The sequence below is a fragment of the Carcharhinus amblyrhynchos genome, chromosome 4 (assembly GCF_965287045.1).
Source record: "Carcharhinus amblyrhynchos chromosome 4, sCarAmb.v2.hapA, whole genome shotgun sequence".
NCBI lineage: Eukaryota > Metazoa > Chordata > Chondrichthyes > Carcharhiniformes > Carcharhinidae > Carcharhinus > Carcharhinus amblyrhynchos.
In genome coordinates this window covers 2,168,749-2,181,218 of record NC_137327.1, presented here as the reverse complement: position 1 = coordinate 2,181,218, position 12,470 = coordinate 2,168,749, and the positions used below count along the sequence as shown (strand labels likewise).

At 48.8% G+C, this 12,470-nt stretch overlaps 1 protein-coding gene across 2 annotated transcripts in view; it reads right to left on the bottom strand.

The window, feature by feature from the left end:
* cebpg (CCAAT enhancer binding protein gamma) overlaps positions 1 to 12,470 on the bottom strand; it is a 53,064-nt gene that overhangs the window by 30,467 nt on the left and 10,127 nt on the right. The window contains exon 1 of one of the 2 annotated variants that reach the window (XM_080186666.1): positions 2,146 to 2,292. The exons of the other annotated variant lie outside the window; for it this stretch is intronic. The gene's annotated coding sequence lies outside the window, so the exon portion shown is untranslated. Of the gene's footprint in view, positions 1 to 2,145; positions 2,293 to 12,470 lie in introns of those variants that run through there. 2 annotated transcript variants of the gene reach the window in all.

The following is a 12,470-nucleotide window of genomic DNA, read 5'->3' as shown; positions in this document are numbered from 1 at the left end:
CCTTATCCACTCTGTCCAAACCCCTCAATCTTGTACACCTCAAGTCACCCGCTCAGTCTTCTCTGCTCCAGAGAAAACAACCCAAGCCTACCCAACCTCTCTTCATAACTTAAACGTTCCATCTACGGCAACAACCTGGTGACAATATACAGTGAAAAGTATTGTTTCTTGTGTGCTATACAGACAAAGCATACCGCTCAGAGAGAAGGAAAGGACAGAATGCAGAATGTAGTGTTACAGTCATAGTTAGGGTGTAGAGAAAGGTCAACTTAATACGAGGTAGGTCCATTCAAAAGTCTGACAGCAGCAGGGAAGAAGCTGTTCTTGAGTCCATTGGTACATGTCCTCAGACTTTTGTACCTTTTCCATGACGGAAGAAGATGGAAGAGAGAACGTCTGGGGAGTCTGGAGCTGGCTGCTTTGCTGTGGCAGCGGGAACTGTAGACAGAGTCAATGGATGGGAGGCTGGTTTGTGTGACGGACTGGGCTACGTTCACAACTCTTTCTAGCTTCTTTGTAGCAGGCAACGCAATCAAGGACCCCACGCACCCGGACATTCTCTTGATTACTTTCTTCCATTGGGAAAAAGATACAAAAGTCTGAGGACACGTAAAACAACTCAAGAACAGCTTCTTCCCTGCTCCTGTTAGACTTTTGAGTGGACCTACCTCATTAAGTTGATCTTTTTCTACACCCTAGCCATGACTGTAACTCTACATTCTGCATTCTTGTCTGTCCTTCTCTATGAACAGCATGCTTTGTCTGTATAGCACAATAACAATACTTTTTATTGTATGCTAATATATGTGACAATAATAAATCAAATCAGATCAAATCAGTGTAATCACATCCTTCCTATAATGTGGTGACCAGAACTGTACATAGTACTCCAGCTGTGGCCAAAAGAGAAAATGCTGGAAAATCTCAGCAGGTCTGGCAGCATCTGTAAAGAGAGAAAGAGTTGATGTTTCGTGTACAGATGACCTTTTGGTCAAAGCTACTGCCACTCTAGCTGGGCCTCACCAAAGGTTTATACAACTCCAACACGACTTTCCTGCTTCTGTAATTTATACATTGATTGATAAAGTGTCCCATATGCCTTTTTCACACCCTATTATCATGCCCTTCCATCTTCAGAGATCTATGGACAAACATGCCAAGGTCCCTCTGTTCTACAGAACTTCTCAGTATCCTATTGTTCATTGACTACTTTGTCAAATTACTTCTTCCAAAGTATATCAGCTCACACTTCTCAGTTAAATTCCATCTGCAACTTATCTGCCCATTTGACCATTCCGTCTGTATGTTCTTGTAGCCCACGGCACTCAGCCTCATTGTTAACCACCCGGCCAATCTTTGTGTCATCTGCAAACTTACTGATCCCACCCCCCACACAATCAACATATGTTTATATAAATGACAAATAATAGGGGGCCCAGCACAGATACCCTGTGGTACGCCAATAGGCACTAGCTCCCTAAGTTTAGTTTAAGTTTATTTATTTAGTGTAACAAATAGGGCTACGTTAACAGTGCAATGAAGTTACTGTGGAAATCCTGTAATCGCCACACTCTGGCACCTGTTCAGGTACATTGAAAGAATATGGACAATGCACCTAACCAGCACGTCTTTCAGACTGTGGGAGGAAACCCATGCAGATACAGGGAGAAGGTGCAGACTCCACACAGACAGTGCCCCAAGCTGGGAATCAAACCTGGATCTGCGAGGCAGTAATGCTAACCACTGTTCCCCCTCAGTATTCCAGCCACTAACACAGCCTTCTGTCATCACCCTCAATATCCCACAACTGAGCCAATTTTGAATTCACATTATCAAATGACCCTGTATCCCATGTACACTTACCTTCTTTATAAGTCTCCTATGTGAGACCCTGTCAAGGGCTTTACTGAAATCCATATAAACTGCATCCACTGCACTACCCTCATCTACACACCTGGTCACCCCCCCCCCCCCGGCCCACCCCACCACTGGAGGCCGATCTTCTCCTCAGAGTTCCGCCCCCCAATGGTTTCCCAGTCAAACGGCCTCTCTGTGCAGCAAATACCCGGGGAGGGGCTGTCCTCAACCCGGGCCCCGCTCCGGTTCCTCTTCACCGGCCCCGGCCCCGGGCATCTCGGGCCTTACCTGCTCCTCGCGGCCGGTTCCCTCTTCCCGGATTCGGGGCCTCTCTCTCCCCGGGCTCGGGTTCTCTCTCCCCGGGTTCGGGCTCCACTCTCCCCGGGTTCGGGCTCCACTCTCCCCGGGCTCGGGTTCTCTCTCCCCGGGCTCGGGCTCGGGCTCGGGGCCTCTCGGGTTTCTCGGGATTTTTTTCCAGACCCGGCGGTCCCGCCCCTCCCCACAGGACATTAACCAATCAGAGCCGCGCATTCCTAGAATGACGCAATCTCCCTGCCGACTGACAGCGCTGACAGCCAATCAGTGCACACTATTGGTGAATGATGTAATGCGCTGACTGATTGACGGGCGTTTTAACCAATAGAAGCTCCGACCTGTGCACTGGGACATTTTGAACCAATGGGCGCTCAGGAGTCGCAGGTCACACCCGCCCCTCAGCTAATTGACAGTCAAACTGACCAATCATAATGCAGAACAGCTGGATTGGTAGATGCTACAACCAATCGGAAGATCACCCTCCGTTGTCCCGCCCATTAGACGTCACTGGCGGCAGAAGCCAAGCAAGAGGTGCATTTATATAGCGCCTACTTTCACCACAGGCTGTCCCCAGGTACTTTAAAATCAATGCAGTAGCTCTGAAGTGTAGTCACTGCTATATAGTTTTTATTCGTTCATGGGACATGGACGTCACTGGCTGGCCAGTGTTTATTGATGTGGAGATCCCAGCATTGGACTGGGGTAAACACAGTTAAGAAGTCTCACAACACCAGGATTGTGAGATGCTGACAACAAATGTTCACAATGCCTGGTGTTGTGAGCATTTATTGCCCATCCCTAGTTGCCCTTGAGAAGGTGGTGGTGAGCTGCCTTCTCGAATCGCTTCAAAAAACAAAGAACAAAGAAAATTCCAGCACAGGAACAGGCCCTTCGGCCCCTCCAAGCCTGCACCGACCATGCTGCCCGACTGAACTAAACCCCCTACCCTTCTGGGGACCATATCCCTCTATTCCCATCATATTCATGTACTTGTCAAGACACCCCTTAAAGGTCACTATCATATCCACTTCCACTCCCTCCCCTGGCAGCGAGTTCCAGGCACCCACCAGCCTCTGTGTAAAAAATCTGCCTCGTACATCTCCTTTAAACCTTGCCCCTCGCACCTTAAACCTGTGCCCCCTAGTAATTGACTCTTGCACCCTGGGAAAAACCTTCTGATTATCCACTCTGTCCATGTCTCTCATAATCTTGTAGACTTCTATCAGGTCTCCCCTCAACATCCATCGGTCCAGTGAGAACAAACCAAGTTTCTCCAACCTCTCCTCAGAGCTAATGCCCTCCATACCAGGCAACATCCTGTGTCCTCCATGTTCTGTGGGTTGACTCACAATGCCATTTGGGAGAGAATTCCAGGATTTTGACCCAGCGACTGTGAAGGAACGGCAATATGTTTTCAAATCAGGATAGTGAGTGGCTTGGCAGGGAACTTGCAGGTAGTGGTGCTCCCATGCATCTGCTGCCCTTGTCCTTCTAGAAGGGAGCGGTTATGGGTTTGGAAGGCACTGTCTAAGGATCTTTGGTGAATTGCTGCAGTGCAACTTATAGATAGTACACACTGCTGCTACTGAGCATTGGTGGTGGGGGAGTGGATGTTTGTGGGTGTGGTGCCAGTCAGGTGGGGCTGCTTTGTCCTGGATGGTGTCAAGCTCCTTGAGCGTTGTTGGAGCTGCACCCATCCAGGTAAGTGGAGTGTATTCTATCACCGAAAGGCCAATTTGTACACAACAACACCACACAGACAGCACATAATCTGTTTCAGTAATGTTGGCTGAAGGATAAATATTGAGCAGGACACTGGGAAAAGTCCCCTGCTCCTCTAGAAACAACACCACAGGATCTTTAACATCCACCCAAGAGGGTCCAATGGGGCCTTGGTGTGGGAGACAGCACCACTGACATTACCGCACTCCTGCCTTATCACACTGGAGTTCAGCCTGGATGACCTTTATTGAATCCCTACAGTTCAGAAGAGGCCATTCAGCCCCTTGAGTCTGCACCAACTCTGAGAGAGCATCTTACCCAGGCCCTCTCCCATGCCCTATCCCTCTAACCCCAAACATTTACCATGGCTAATCTCCCAACTTTTTTTTAGTTTATTTATTAGTGTCACAAGTAGGCTTACGTTAACACTGCAATGAAGTTACTGTGAAAATCCCCTCGTCGCCACTCTCCAGCAACTGTTCGGGTTACACTGAGGGAGAAGTTACCATGGCCAGTGCACCTAACCAGTACATCCTTCAGACAGTGGAAGGAAACTGGAGCATCTGGAGGCAACCCAGGCAGACACAGAAAGAATGTGCAAACTCCACACAGACAGTCACCCAAGGCCAGAATTGAACCCGGGTCCCTGGTGCTGTGAGGCAGCAGTGCTGACCATGCTGATTTTCTACTCAACATCAGAATGGAACCAAATATCAAGATCAGTGAAAATTCTTTGGAAGCTAGAGGAGCGATCAAACAATCCAAAAACAGGAGCTAAATTATTCAGGATGGAAGCAACACCATTATGCTGTAATAAAAATACACTTATACCCTGTAAATTTAGATATTTACTCTCTCTCCATTTAACTAATTGATATGGTGTGAAAAGCTGTGGCCACAGTACAGATCCTTGGGGGATACCACTTGTAACATTCAATCAATAAGGAAAAGCAGTCTTTTTGCAAACTCAGTAGTGTGGAAAGTTGTTGAAGAGTCTCTGACAATTTGTATTGATGATGTGGAGATGCCGGCATTGGACTGGGGTAAACACATTAAGAAGTCTCACAACACCAAGTTAAAGTCCAGCAGGTTTATTTGGTACCAAAGCCATTAGCTTTCGGAGCGCTGCTCCTTTGTTAGGTAAGTGGGAGTTCTGTTCATAAACAGGGTTCACAAACAGGGTTTGTGAACAGAACTCCCACTTACCTGACAAAGGGGCAGTGCTCCGAAAGCTAATGGCTTTTGCTACCAAATAAACCTGCTGGACTTTAACCTGGTGTTGTGAGACTTCTTAATTTGTATCGAGAACATCCATAAGACAATCTACCATCCTAGTGACACCGCAAGGAATTACAAAGGGTTGTGAATGTAGCCCAATCCATCACACAAAACAGCCTCTCATCCATTGACTCTGTCTACACTTCCCGCCACCTCGGCAAAGCAGCCGGCATAATTAAAGACCCTACGCACCTCGGACATTCTCTCTTCCACGTTCTTCCGTCAGGAAAAAGATACAAAAGTCTGAGGTCACGTACCGACCAACTCAAGAACGGCTTCTTCCCTGCTGCCGTCAGGCTTTTGAATGGACCGACCTCACATTAAGTTGATTTTTCTCTACCCCCTAGCTATGACTGTAACACTACATTCTGCACTGTCTCATTCACTTCTCTATGAACAGTATGCCTTGCCTGTATAACACACAAGAAACAATACTTTTCACTGTATGTCAATACATGTAAGAACATAAGAACATAAGAAATAGGAGCAGGAGTAGGCCATCTAGCCCTTCGAGCCTGCCCCGCCATTCAATAAGATCATGGCTGATCTGTCGCTGCTCAGTTCCACTTTCCCGCCCTCTCCCCATAACCCTTAATCCCCTCTCTTATCAAAAACCCATCAACCCGCATCTTAAAAATATTTAGCGAGGCAGCCTCCACCACTTCAACGGGCAGAGAATTCCAGAGATTCACCACCCTTTGAGTGAAGAAGTTCCTCCTCAACTCCGTTCTAAACCGCCCCCCTTTTATCTTGAGGCTGTGCCCCCTAGTCCTACTGTCTTTTTTGAGCGGGAAGAGCCTCTCCACCTCTATCCTATCCATCCCATTCATCATCTTATACGTCTCAAAGAGATCTCCCCTCGTTCTTCTAAACTCTAACGAGTACAAGCCCAGTTTATTCAGCCTCTCCTCATAGCTCAACCCCCTCAACTCTGGTATCAGCCTAGTAAACCTCCTCTGCACTCCCTCCAAGGCCAAAATATCTTTGCGCAGGTGCGGCGCCCAAAACTGCACACAGTACTCCAGCTGTGGCCTCACCAATGCCCTATACAGCTGCAGCAAGACCTCCCTACTTTTATATTCAATCCCCCTCGCTATGAAGGCCAGCATCCCATTCGCCTTCCTGACCACCTGCTGCACGTGCAAGCTGGGTTTTTGCGACTCATGCACAAGGACCCCGAGATCCCTCTGCACCGTCGCCTGCTGCAGTTTTTCGCCCCGTAAGTAATAGTCCTTCCTACCATTCTTCCTACCAAAGTGGACCACCTCACACTTGCCAACATTAAATTCCATTTGCCATTTCCTGGCCCATTCGCCCAGCCTATCTAGATCCTTCTGCAGACTCTCCACACCCTCCGCACAATTTGCCGTTCCCCCAATCTTGGTGTCATCAGCAAATTTCGACACCCTACACTCGGTTCCCTCCTCCAGATCATCTACATAAATGGTAAAAAGCTGAGGCCCCAGCACCGACCCCTGGGGCACTCCACTAGTCACCATCCGCCAATCCGAATAGCACCCGTTGACCCCCACTCTCTGCCTCCTATTTGACAACCAATCCTCTATCCACGCTAACACCCTACCCCCAACTCCATGTCCCTCGACCTTCTGCAATAACCTCTTGTGAGGTACTTTGTCAAACGCCTTCTGAAAATCTAGAAAGACCTCATCCACCGGCTCTCCTCTATCCACCGCCCTAGACACATCCTCATAGAACTCCAGTAAATTTGTCAGACACGACTTCCCTTTAATGAAACCGTGCTGCGTCTGCTCTATCAAGCAATTCCCTTCAAGATGCCTCGCAATTTCCTCCTTAATGACAGATTCTAACATTTTACCTACCACAGACGTTAAAGTAACTGGCCTATAATTCCCCGCCTTTTGCCTGGCACCCTTCTTAAACAACGGCGTAACATTAGCCATTTTCCAATCATCCGGCACTTCCCCGGAATCCAGCGACGTCTGGAAAATAACCACCAAGGCATCCACTACCACCTCCGCCATTTCTTTCAGAACCCTCGGATGCATTCCATCGGTCCTGGGGACTTGTCCACAATCAGCCCCTCCAGTCTGTCGAGCACCGCCTCTCTAGTAACAGTAATGTCATTAAGACCCTCCAGTCCTACCACCTTTCCATCGCTAACACCCGGCAAATTATTCACGTCCTCCTCCGTGAAGACAGAAACAAAAAAGTTATTCAATACCTTAGCCATATCCCCATCCCTTACCACCAGGTCCCCTTTCTCATCCTCTAAACGACCAACATTCACCCTAGCCAGCCTCTTCCTTTTTATATATTTAATTTATAAAAACTGTGACAAAAATAAATCAAATCCTCAAAAAAATTCAACTAGATCATCAGACATGACCTAATAAATCTCTTCAATCAGCCAATAGCTATGCAGATCCTCAATCAGATTTCAGTAACTTCCCCAGATTTATTGTTAAACTGATTTGAAACTTCCTTTTTTCTCCCTTCCAAAATAATGGATAACATCTTCAGTTTTTTATTCTAAAGTTACAACTCCTGATGGGTTGTGAGGGTCTGGAGCAGCATCTGAAGGGTCAGTGGAGACAGTAACCCTCAATTTATTTAATAGGTGTCTGGATAGGCGAGGGCTGTGGAACAAATGCTGGAAAGTGAGGTTGGATTGGGTTGGCTCATTGTTCAGCCAGCACAGACACAATGGGCCACGTGGTGCCTCTCTGTGCTCTAAGCTTTCGATGCTTCTTCTAAGATTCTATGCCAGAGAATGCTGTGTTCTTAAAATTATCGGTGGGGTCAGTTGTGATTAGGATGTATTTCTTTCTATCTGGTTAAGGACAAAAAAAAAGTTTACTGCGTGAATCATATTTCAATCGTTAATCAGTCAGCAAAGTTTGCAAATTGGAAAGCGGTTATTAATTTCATCTGGAGGTCAGTAACAGCAACATGAAGGTTGATCAAGAGGAGGCCATTCAGCCCATCAAGCTGCTCCACCATTTAATACAATCATGACTGATTGGCCTCTTCAGTGCCTTTTACACCCACCAATCCCAGAACTCTTTACATTGTTGGTAATCAAAAATCTATCAATCTCTACTTTAAACAGATTCAATGACCGAGCTTCCACAGCCTCTGGGGTAGAGAATTCCAAAGATTCACCATCCTCTGAGTGGAGAAATTTCTCCTCATCTCGGTCCTCTGTGGCATCCCCCTTACTTTGAAATTGCGCCCCCTGGTTTGAGACTCTCCAACTAAGGGAAACATCTTACTTACATCTACCCAGGTCTGTTCCTTTCAGTATTTTATAGGTTTCAATGAGATCACCTCTCATTCCTCGATTACTAAAAATGTAAAGAGTTCTGGGATTGGTGGGTGTAAAAGGCATTGAAAAGCCAACCAGTCATGATTGTGTTATTCCAACGCTTTCTGCCTGTTGGCCAATCCTCAATCCATGCCAGTGTGTTGCCTCCTATCCCATGTGCTTTTAACTTGCTAATTAACCTCCTGTGGGGGACTTTATCGGAAGCTGTCTGAAAGTTCACTAAGGTGGATTCTCTGGCCTCTCTGCAGCGTGTGGGAGATGGTGCACTATTCACTGGCTGTGGGATTTTCTGGTCCCATTGCTGTCAATGGGATTTCTCTTTGCGTTCACTCCACACCATCGGGAAGCGCATGGCCAGGGAACACCGGGAACTGAAGATCCCACTGATGTGAACAGCCAGAGAATTCCAGCCACTACATCCACCCTTTCTAAATATTAGTTAGTAACATCCTCAAAAGATTCCCACAAGTTCATCAAACATGGTTTTCCATTCATAAATCCATGCTGATGATCCCCAATCAGATCATTAATATCATTTATCACATTCTTTATCATGGATTCTAGCATTTTCCCTGCCACTGATGTCAGGCTAACAGGTTTTCTCTCTCCCTCCCTTCTTAAGCAATGGGGTGACATTTACCACTTTCCAATCTTCAGGAACCATTCCAGAATCTATAGACTTTCAGAAGATGATCATCACGACATCCATTTGCCAAAATCTTGCTCATATTCACGCCAGCGGGATCTCAGGGTCCCACTGCCAATGACGCGACCCTGTGAAGGGTTTCCCGGTGCGAGGGTTGTGTTCAAAAGGAGACTCTCAGACAATAGTAAGACCATAAGATCCTGCACCAGTGAGTGCACGGCACCTCCCACTGCCGCAAAACACCACAGAATGAGAGAAAAATCCCACCTTCTATCTCTACAGCAATTTCACTCAACATTCTGGATGTAGAATACCAGTTCTCAGGACTTTCCCATTCATCTCTCCAATACAACCTTCTTACTGATACTAATTTCCTTCAACTCCTCAATCTCCAGAGTCCCTTAGATCTGTACATCCTGGAGCTTTCCTGTATCTTCCTGAGTGAAAACAGACACAAAGTGATCATTTCACTTCTCTACCATTTCTCTATTCCCCAGTATAAATTCTCCTGACTCTGCCTGTAACAACCCACACTTATCTTAGCCAAACATGTCCTTTTTATAAATTGTAGTAACTAACTATACAATAGAAACTAACTTTTCCTCCTCCAGATTGCTGTGCATTCAGTATCTGGGAGTTGGAGTGTGAAAACTGGGTGAATCAGCATGTCAGGTTCAGTTACTGACTTGTCTGTGGCATTGGTCAGAACAGATCAGATGACAGTTAATTATATCTAATTGTGTTGGGTGACATGTCAATGTAATTAAATATCATTATTTGCAGTATAGAAATGTATGTGTAATTATATATAAATTTAAATCATAATTATATAAATGTCATTAAATACAATCTTGTGTTGATTGTTGTTTGTTCTTCCTCGGTTTAATTCCTTTACTCTTTATTTCAGTATTGATAACTTTTATTTCTCTGTATTCAATTCTCCATCCTCTTTCCGATTGGATTTCTGCCCCAGTCACTGCTGCCTCTTTCTCGGATAACATTACACTCTTTCTTACAGGGTGAACCAGGAGAGCAAACTCTGGAAGGAGAGGGGGAGAGGGGTGGAAGGAGAGGGGGAGGGGGTGGAAGGAGAGGGGGAGAGGGGTGGAAGGAGAGGGGGAGGGGGTGTAAGGAGAGGGGGAGGGGGTGGAAGGAGAGGGGGAGGGGGTGTAAGGAGAGGGGGAGGGGGTGGAAGGAGAGGGGGAGGGGGTGTAAGGAGAGGGGGAGAGGGGTGTAAGGAGAGGGGGAGAGGGGTGGAAGGAGAGGGGGAGGGGGTGGAAGGAGAGGGGGAGGGGGTGGAAGGAGAGGGGGAGGGGGTGGAAGGAGAGGGGGAGGGGGTGGAAGGAGAGGGGGAGGGGGTGGAAGGAGAGGGGGAGAGGGGTGGAAGGAGAGGGGGAGAGGGGTGGAAGGAGAGGGGGAGGGGGTGGAAGGAGAGGGGGAGAGGGGTGGAAGGAGAGGGGGAGGGGGTGGAAGGAGAGGGGGAGGGGGTGGAAGGAGAGGGGGAGGGGGTGTAAGGAGAGGGGGAGAGGGGTGTAAGGAGAGGGGGAGAGGGGTGTAAGGAGAGGGGGAGGGGGTGGAAGGAGAGGGGGAGGGGGTGGAAGGAGAGGGGGAGGGGGTGGAAGGAGAGGGGGAGGGGGTGGAAGGAGAGGGGGAGGGGGTGGAAGGAGAGGGGGAGGGGGTGGAAGGAGAGGGGGAGGGGGTGGAAGGAGAGGGGGAGGGGCTGGAAGGAGAGAGGGAGGGGGTGGAAGGAGAGGGGGAGAGGGGTGGAAGGAGAGGGGGAGGGGGTGGAAGGAGAGGGGGAGGGGGTGGAAGGAGAGGGGGAGAGGGGTGGAAGGAGAGGGGGAGGGGGTGGAAGGAGAGGGGGAGAGGGGTGGAAGGAGAGGGGGAGGGGGTGGAAGGAGAGGGGGAGAGGGGTGGAAGGAGAGGGGGAGAGAGGTGGAAGGAGAGGGGGAGGGGGTGGAAGGAGAGGGGGAGAGGGGTGGAAGGAGAGGGGGAGAGGGGTGGAAGGAGAGGGGGAGGGGGTGGAAGGAGAGGGGGAGGGGGTGGAAGGAGAGGGGGAGAGGGGTGGAAGGAGAGGGGGAGGGGGTGGAAGGAGAGGGGGAGAGGGGTGGAAGGAGAGGGGGAGAGGGGTGGAAGGAGAGGGGGAGAGGGGTGGAAGGAGAGGGGGAGGGGGGTTGGATGGAGAGGAGCAAGGGGTTGGATGAAGAGGGAGAGGGGGATAGATACCCAGGGCGTTAGATGTAGAGGGGGAGGGAAGTGAATGGAGAGGGTAAGGATGTTGGATTGAGAGGAGGAGGGTGTAGATGGAAAGGGGGGGTTTGATGGAGAGGGGGAGGGGGGTAGATGGAGAGGGGGAGGGGTTGGATGGAGAGAGGGAGGGCATTGGATGGAGAGGGGAGGGGGTTGGATGGAGAGGGGAGGGGGTAGATGGAGAGGGGAGTAGGTGGAGAGGGGGAGGGGGTTGGATGGAGAGGGGACGGGGTAGATGGAGAGGGAGGTTGGATGCAGGGGGAGGGGTTAAATGGAGAAGGGGAGGGGGTGGATATAGAGACAAAGGGATAAATAGAAAAGGGGATGAATGGAAAGAGGGAGGTGTGGATGGCGAGATGAAGGGGAAGTGTTTCTGGATGGAGAATGTGAAGGGATGGATAGAGGGGAACCCCTTTATAAAGATTGGGAGGAGGATTATTTGGTGTTATGGTGGCACCTCTAGCAGAAGGCTTGGAGGACGGGGACATGAAGAAGATTGCTGAGAAAAGCTTTCACCTTGCATTAATGGGAAGTTTTAATGTACAAAAAAATCCCAAAGTGCTTTACATTTCTTTAAAAATGTAAGGTGAGTGAAGTAGAGATTAATGAGGAAGGTCCTGTCTAAAGAAGGTAAAGGAGTCAGGGAGGGGCAGGGGAGGAGAGGAGGAACTTACAAAAAAGCCAGAGGGCAGACGAGAATGTTTTTACACAGTGAGGTGTTGTGATCAGTAAAGCATTGCCTGTGAGCGGGGCGGGGCAGGGTGAGGTGGTGGTGGTGGGGGGGGAGGGAGGGCAGGGGAGTTGGAAGCAGATTCAACAGGAACTTTCATAAGGGAATTGGATAAATACTCAAAACAGAGAACAGAAGGTACAAGGTTAGGAGGAGATACTGGGGGAATGGGACTAATTGGACAGCACCCCGGACATTCTCTCTTCTACCTTCTTCCTTCGGGAAAAAGACACAAAAGTCTGAGGTCACGTACCAACCGACTCAAGAACAGCTTCTTCCCTGCTGCTGTCAGACTTTTGAATGGATCTACCTCGCATTAAGTTGATCTTTCTCTACACCCTAGCTATGACTGAAACACTACATTC